This window comes from Chelonoidis abingdonii, chromosome 9 (assembly GCF_003597395.2).
Source record: "Chelonoidis abingdonii isolate Lonesome George chromosome 9, CheloAbing_2.0, whole genome shotgun sequence".
In the NCBI taxonomy this organism is placed as follows: Eukaryota; Metazoa; Chordata; order Testudines; family Testudinidae; genus Chelonoidis; species Chelonoidis abingdonii.
In genome coordinates, this window is record NC_133777.1 from 47439426 (window position 1) to 47447087 (window position 7662).

The 7662-nt window shown below is 45.7% G+C and overlaps 1 long non-coding RNA gene across 1 annotated transcript; it reads left to right on the top strand.

Moving 5' to 3' along the window:
• The first annotated feature begins 727 nt into the window (after window positions 1-727).
• On the top strand, window positions 728-6990 carry LOC142047321 (uncharacterized). The gene is made up of 2 exons (XR_012656536.1): window positions 728-1099; window positions 5688-6990. It is a non-coding gene; the product is annotated as an uncharacterized LOC142047321 (long non-coding RNA).
• Window positions 6991-7662: the final 672 nt, after the last annotated feature.

Sequence of the window (7662 nt, forward strand, 5' to 3'; positions counted from 1 at the left end):
GTGTGTGTGAACCACCCAGGAGCCTGCAGGAAAAAGCCTGGTTGACTTAGCCTGAGTTTGTGCTGGAGACTCCATCCTGGATCACCAGTGGAAGGGTTTTCAGATGGAAGGTGATGCTGTGGAGATGGTACCCCATCCATTCAGCATGGAAAGAGAGGGTCTATGCAGGACACTCCCTCCACACACCTCCCTCCTCACATGCCCATCCCTCCGTGCTGGAAATAGCACAATCCAACTGAAAAAATCCCATCTGTGGCTGTGTCTAGTTTTAGTTCAGAAGAGGCAGGCAAATGCTCACTCACCACTGTGCATGACCCTTTCAGCCTCCTGAAAATTAAGCCCTTGAATTGGCAAAAGCGCTAATACATTTGCAATAAGGAATAATCCTTCACTGACAGGGAGACGGACTGTGTGGTCAGTTAGGATTCTTTCACCACTAACATCTATGGTCCCAACCCGTTATTCTCCATGAAGCATATCACAAAACACAGCTGCTCAGGTCCCTGAGGTTTTACACTTATTTATATGACTCAAGTTTTTATATCAATAACAACTGCTGTAGCTTTATCTATCAGATAAGGACCAGACATTCTACCCTCCTCTTCCCCTCTAACTTTTAACTGTCCAGGCCAGTCATTACGTGAATGATAACAGACCACTGGGGCCTTCCTTACTGCTGAAGCAATGCAGATGTAGTAATTTATGATTTCTTCTCCTGAGGGTTAGACTACATTCTGGTCTCTTCCATTTTAACATTCCTCTGGATTCTCCAGAAGACAGTAGCAAAAATAAAGGCTTTTCTGGAGAGTGTTAAAGATCCAGATCCTCAGCCAGTGTAAACCCATTACCTGCTCTAAAGCTAAGCCAATTTACACCAACTTTGGATCTAGCCAAATGCTTTTTTAAGTGACTGTGGCAATATATTGCGTGGATGCATAATTATCTTTCAAATCAGTTTTAGTGCCTCAACAATAAAACCAGCAAATTGCCATGAAAAGGGAAATTTATATACACTTTTTGTTTGTTTGTGTGTATGTGGGGTTTTTCACTGATGTTTATACCTCTTTTACAGATCAGCTGTATTGGGCATGAATTTCAGGTACGTGTCACCCATCTCTACATTTGATGAATGTTTTAAAAGTTTTTAAATGAGATTAGAATTGATTTATAGTCATGCATTGGCCGCGGGATGATGGCAATGGGCACATTACAAACCCAATAGATAGATTAGATTAGATCATTCCATGTTTAAGGTTTCACAAAACATTTTACAAAGCAGGGATCTATATACTAGAACCACAGTGACTGCGTAGAAGGATATGGTGGCTGGTCTGTCACTGACAACAGGATGCTGAGCTTGGTATATACATGACAGAGAGACCATGCTTGGTATTTGATACATGGAGCCTTGGACGTTGGAACCTGTATCGTTGAGAGAGGGAATGCTGGTCAAGGATACTGGGGTTATCCCCTCCTGTTTTGATCAAGTGCCACAAGGCCTTTATCTTCCACCTGGTCAATTGCTGGAGATGAACAGGAGAGAAGGGGTGTTTACTGAGTCTTTCTAAGAATGAATTAATTGTAATTGTGATGCTTTTTCAAGGTAGTGTTTGAGTCATATCCAGGATCAGGAACAACCCAAGAGTACATGTGAGAATAACACCAAAAAGACTAAACTGAACATTACATACCTCTGACATTGACATGGGGCTCCCAGAAGGAGAATAAAGATGACAATTTACAAGGCAGATCGGTCATACATATCAGAGTCCTGTGCTTTGCTTTCAGGGTGAAATCCACTCCTGTGCAGAAAGCCAGTACAAGGTCTGTGGATCACTTAAATCCCACTTCAGCCCACGGGGTTGGGATTTAAGTGGTTCATAGACCTTATATTGGCTCTCTGTGAGATCCTGTGAAAGGTCAGCTACCACTTGTCTGGCTGTTCCTTGGCCATCTTCCCTGCTGCATTCATGTTGCTGGTTTTCATTAGCAGCCACGTGTGTGCAGGAGGAATCTGTGGGTGTCACATAGGGAATGTGTTTTTCATGCCTGTGTGTTTTCAGGTTACAAAAATGTTAACATCTGTTTTATGCAATCAATCGATTTCACAATCTTTGCTCACTGGGAACAACTGGCAACAACTGGCAAGGAGTGCTTATTGCTTAACTGGCTGAATCAAACAGCTGACAAAACGTCTCCGACTTCAGTAAAAATTTACTGGATATTATTCCTGCCATGCCCCCCCAAACACTGCAAAAATAATTGAAACCTCATTTTTGTTGTTTATTTCCTGTGGATCCCTCTTAACTATTTCTCCCCTTATTCTAAGTTACTGCTGTTCAAACTGGGCATAAGAATATGCTACTTTGGAGAATCAGTTCCCACTGAGGTACATTCACTCTGTTAGAGCAATATGCAGGCCTCATTTGATTGCCCAGGCTTTTCTGGGGAGGACGATGATGGATTGGGGGCATCAATTAGAGGGACAATTTCAGTCTGTGGGAGGATGGGCTGGGAGATGTTGGGCCAGCTTCTAGATTCCAGCAGAGATGCATGAATGGGGAGAGGGGATGCCCGTTTGCACTCCAAGTATTGTGGGCCTGGCTGGGAGCCTCCCCAGCTAGCTCACATTTGCTCTAACATATTTTCAGATGGTCCATGGCCCCCCAAGCTCATTAACAGCCAGAAGAGCTAAAGCACAATAGTTCTCAGGTCACATCCTCTCCATCATTACCAGCATATCCCCTGTGCCAGAGTCATAAAGGAGTCTTAGGGCAATGGAGAATCATGCCCCTTGTCCAGGATCAGGAAGGTATTTCAGGAGGACTACACTTTTCTTCAGTGGAGAGTGATGGAGAGCCCTGTGTTAATATATTATGGAGTGTTTTGTAGAAATCGATTAATGTGCCAGTAGCCTGGGATAGAGAGCTTTGCCATTACCTCCAGTGAGACAGGATTGTATCCAGTGAATTCATCTGGAGAAAGAAAATCAATCAATCTGCAGTAACCAGGCAGAGAGCTTGATTGGCTCAACCCATCTGAAAACAATGGTGGTCTGGAGTCTGCTTAGAAACCAAGATTTTCACCAGGGGATTTCAAAATACTTTGTAAACATTGACAGCTTAGTTCCTCATAACCCAGCTGTGAGCAATGGAAGAATAATCATCCCCATTTTGGAGAAAGAGAGATTAATGGCTGATTTTCAGAAGAACTCAGCTCTCTCTTAGGCACCTAAATGAACTGGCCATTTTTTTTTTTTTTTTTTTTTTAGAAGTCCCCAGCACCTAGTAGGCCCTTGACTTTCCCAAGGTTACACACAAAATCTGTGGCAGAGCCCATAATTCAATATGATCTCCTGAGTCCCAGGCCCATGATCTAATCACAAAAACAGCCCTCTCCTCGAAAAGCGCTGTTTTCTCAGCCCAGTTCATGATACTAAGACTCTGACAGCAGGGAGAATTTAGAAAGCCAGAGTCCATTTTCCTGAGCTGGAATTTACCCGAGACACCAGGGTTAATACTCCATTGCTGAAGAGAACTTTAAAGGCTTTAAAAAAACAAAATCTACCAGAACCCAGGTAAGGAGGAAGGATAGCTCAGTGGTTTGAGCATTGGCCCCCCCCTAAACCCAGGATTGTGAGTTCAGTCCTTGAGGGGGCCACTTAGGAATTTGTGGCAAAATCAGTACTTGGTCCTGCTAGTGAAGGCAGGGGGCTGGACTCAATGACCTTTCAGGGTCCCTTCCAGTTCTATGAGATAGGTCTCTCTCTCTCTATATGTATATTTTTAACCCTGCAGTGCATTTCCATGGCCACCAGGCTTCTGAAGGGAAGTTCCACCCTGCAGAGAAGTAACTGCCCTTATAAGTGCAAAGCTCAAGTATACTGGCAGGAATTTTGGACACACAAAATATGAAATATGGACATCAGACAATATTATTAGCTACCGAGATAAGTAAATCCAGATATAGCTTTGCCTTCTAGCTGTCGTTCAATCAATAGCATTGCGCAATATTTGGCATTCCATTGCCTCAGAAACCAAGACCTACGTGAGTGAATTGTTCTCATTTCATGGCATCTAGCCAGACCAGGATGTGAGTCTCACTTTGCATTTTTTAGCTCACATTGGGGTCTGGTTCTGCTTTGCCATGCTGCATCCTGGCCTTGTTTGTTTCGTCAGATTTTCAGTAGTTCTGTGTTTTGGGGAATTTTTTTTCTGCTTCCACGTTTGGAAAACTTCCCTGCCTTCCTCTAATATGTGTTAAAAATACGAGGGAGTCACACTTTGTTGCTTCTGTTGACTCAGCTCACAGCACATGCCAGGAGCTCCTTGCACTCCCTGCACCGCCACCCACCTCCAGCTTCCTGTGTGCCACCTTCCCATCCCCCTCTATTGCAGGAACTCCCCCACCCACCTTCCCTCATGCCAGGGGCTCTGCGCCCTCCCATTCCTCCTGCTTCTCCCCATGCCCCTCATTCTACCTATGCCTTCTTCCCCTCATTCCTCTGTTGTCAGTTAGCTCTCTCTGTGTGCTGTGCCAGCTCTCGCCAGATAGCCGACCCAGCACACCTTGATCAAACTGCCCAAAGAGACACAGACACAATTGGGTGGTGAAGGCATTCGGCCAGGTTTATTATTAATAAAGCATGGTCCTAGTGCCCTAGTTGTGCTACAGGTACACTAACACACATATGCCCGTTACAGTGGACCAGCTCAGGAACCAGTGGGACTTTCCACCTCCCTGTATGCCAGGTGAAAGGTTAAGGCGAGGCATTTCAACATTTATAGACTGAGACAATCAATCTGGGATAAACAACTTACCTACCATCTCATGTGTTTCATGACATGTTTGTTACCTCCCCTTGTAGCAGTCGCCTGATGCTTCAGATAAAACATCCCTATTCACCACCTGGCTTTGTACTTTACTCCTGATGTTTCAGACAACACATCCCTGTTCATCCCTTCTGCCAAACCAGCATGTGTTAGGTTGGGGTGTCCGTGTGCTTGCCTGCTGGAATGTGTTGCCATAATTCTGTGTGTTTTAGCCACTGAATATGTAAGTTCATGTACCAGACACTGAATTTGCAGGCAAGCGTCTACATTTTGACAGGGCCTGACTTTTGCTCATAGCATAACTTTGGTTCAGACCTCAGGTCTTGCACCAGGTCCATGCTTCAGGCTCTCTCTGTCGACTGCACCCCCCATTTTTTCCTGCCACAGTCACCAATTCTCCCCAACATCAGGGGCTCTGTGTGCCCCCTACCAGTCTCCCCCATACCAGCATCCCCCATTCTCTGCCCCCATACCAGAGGCTCTGTATGAACTCTCTTTACCCCCATTCCTCCCTTTCCCACCCCGCTTCCAGGATCCCCCATTCTTCCCCCACCAGGAGATCTGTGTGCTCCCTTCTTCCCATGCCAGGGCCCCCCATTCTCTGCTTCATGCCAGGGGCTCTGTGTGCACACTCCCTTACCTCCTCGTTCCTCTGTCCCACCCCATCCCTTTCTCCTTCAGGGTGACAACATTTTAAAACTGTATTGGGAGGAAGGGTGGACCTGAGATGAGCGTGTTGTTATGCTGGAAGGTATTAATGGCTGCTATCAACAGGTCCTTTGATCTGTAGAAAATTACACAGGTGTTTGAAGCTGCTAGCTCTGTTAACCAGATGCCTCCATTTCCTGCTTTCAGCTTTTCTGTTTTTCACCCAAATCCATATGGCTGCCAATCCTCAGCCTAGCCTCCAGCAGTATGCAGCCTCCTTGGGCTTGTCCCCTGGGGGAGGAGTGAGCTGAGTATGTGTAATGTGTGCGTGGAGGAGGGGGGACACGAGGGGGAGCTGATTCACCTGGAGTAGGAGGCAGGACTGTTGGGATGGCACTGTGGGAGGTCACTGGGGCACTGGGCTACTGCTGGAAGCTGTGTTTGACGTCCTGCTCAACGTCCTGTAGAATCTGGCTATAACCCAGGCTCTTAGCACTTAATCTAGAGGAGGATCACCATTAGCCGTTAGCAGTGTGGGGACTTTGCACCCAGCTAAACCGTTCTGATTCTGCAGAAACAGCTGATGTGTTCAGGTGACAGGTGTGGAAGGTGTCCAATCACAATTCTGTCAGGAAACCCATCCGTAATCCTTGGCACATACCAGTGGCCTGATCCTGCGAGGTGCAGACAGCTCACACCTCGCACTGATGCCAAGGGAAAGATCAGAGCCTCATAGAAGCAGGCCCTGGCCTTTCTGGGGGTGTCACTCTGACGTTGTAAAGTCTCCTGTAGTGATAAACTGGGGTTAATCTCAGTGCGGTTTTCAGATGCACTGAGCATTGGTCTAACTCGACCCCTCTTGATGTCACCAGCAGTCTTACCACGCTCTTCAGTGGGTGCAGAACTAAGCCAAATGCAGAGTGACTGCTTTTGAGAATCCTTCCCAGAAGTCCTTCAGTGGCGATTTCTCGCCCTCTCCTGTTATTTCTCCCTTAGTCTCAGCAGTGAAGAAGAAACATCAGTGATGCCTCCACCCCAGCCAAGCTGGCTTGTCCCTTGCCCAAGATCTCGCTCACAAAGGGCTCTTTCTCTTGTTGTTGTTTTTCTTTGAAACGCCTTCATGTCAAGCTGGCTAATTATGAGACTCTCCTGACGTCTCACGTTGACCCTGGGCCATGCTCCAAGAGTAACTGCAGCCAAGCCAGCCAATCATCCCAAGCCTGCTGCTCATTAAATGAAGCATGAGGCAGTGGGATCTCCAAAAGGCCTGGCCATGATGAGAACTGGGCAGGGCATGAGAGAGAAAAGCCGCGCACTAATGGATTAATGATTTATTCTCCTGATGTTAACATTAAAGTTATGATCCACTTTCTACTAAATCACAGCTAATGTTAGCAGCAGATACATCCTATTAGAACATGCAGTCCAGCCTTTGCCTGTGGGGGATTGTCCCATACAATAGCTATTCCAGTGCTAGACACAATTAAATTTTATAATAATTTTTTGGTAATTGTCTCTGTTTGTGTATATACGTAACGCTCATCGGAGGGACACGTCTGTATTATGTCTGTATTATGTAGATTATGTTATCTAGAGGCTCCAACTGTGATCACGGCCCCATTGTGCTAGCCACTGTACAGACGCACAGTGAGAGACAGTGCCTGGCTCTACAAAACTTGCAGTCCAATAACTAGGGCAGAATTATTGCCTCCAGTTTACAGATGGGTAATGGAGGCACAGGGAAGTTAAATGGCATGAGATAAGGTCACACAAGAAATTCTGTGGCAGAACTTGGAACTGAACCTCAATCTCCTGTGTATCAGTCTAGTGTCACAGCTACAAGTCACTCCATCAAACAGCAGAGTGCACTTCAGCGACAGCTTATAAATGCTAATTAATATGTTAAAATGAACCATTCCTGAGTTATCAAGGAACCAAGAATTATTTACAGAAGTTATTCTGTAAACGGTTTTGAGTAACAAATTAAAGGAAAGCTGAAACTGCTGGCAATTTGTGAACACAAAACGAGGAGATGAATTCATTGAATATGTCAGAGGTTCTTCACCATTTTACATTGTGGACTACATCTTTAAAGAGTGATTATTTCTTGGACCCTGTCCTCTCTGATTGGCTGTCATGCAGCCCAACACTCTTCATGGTCTCATAACATTACTCCGGCAGC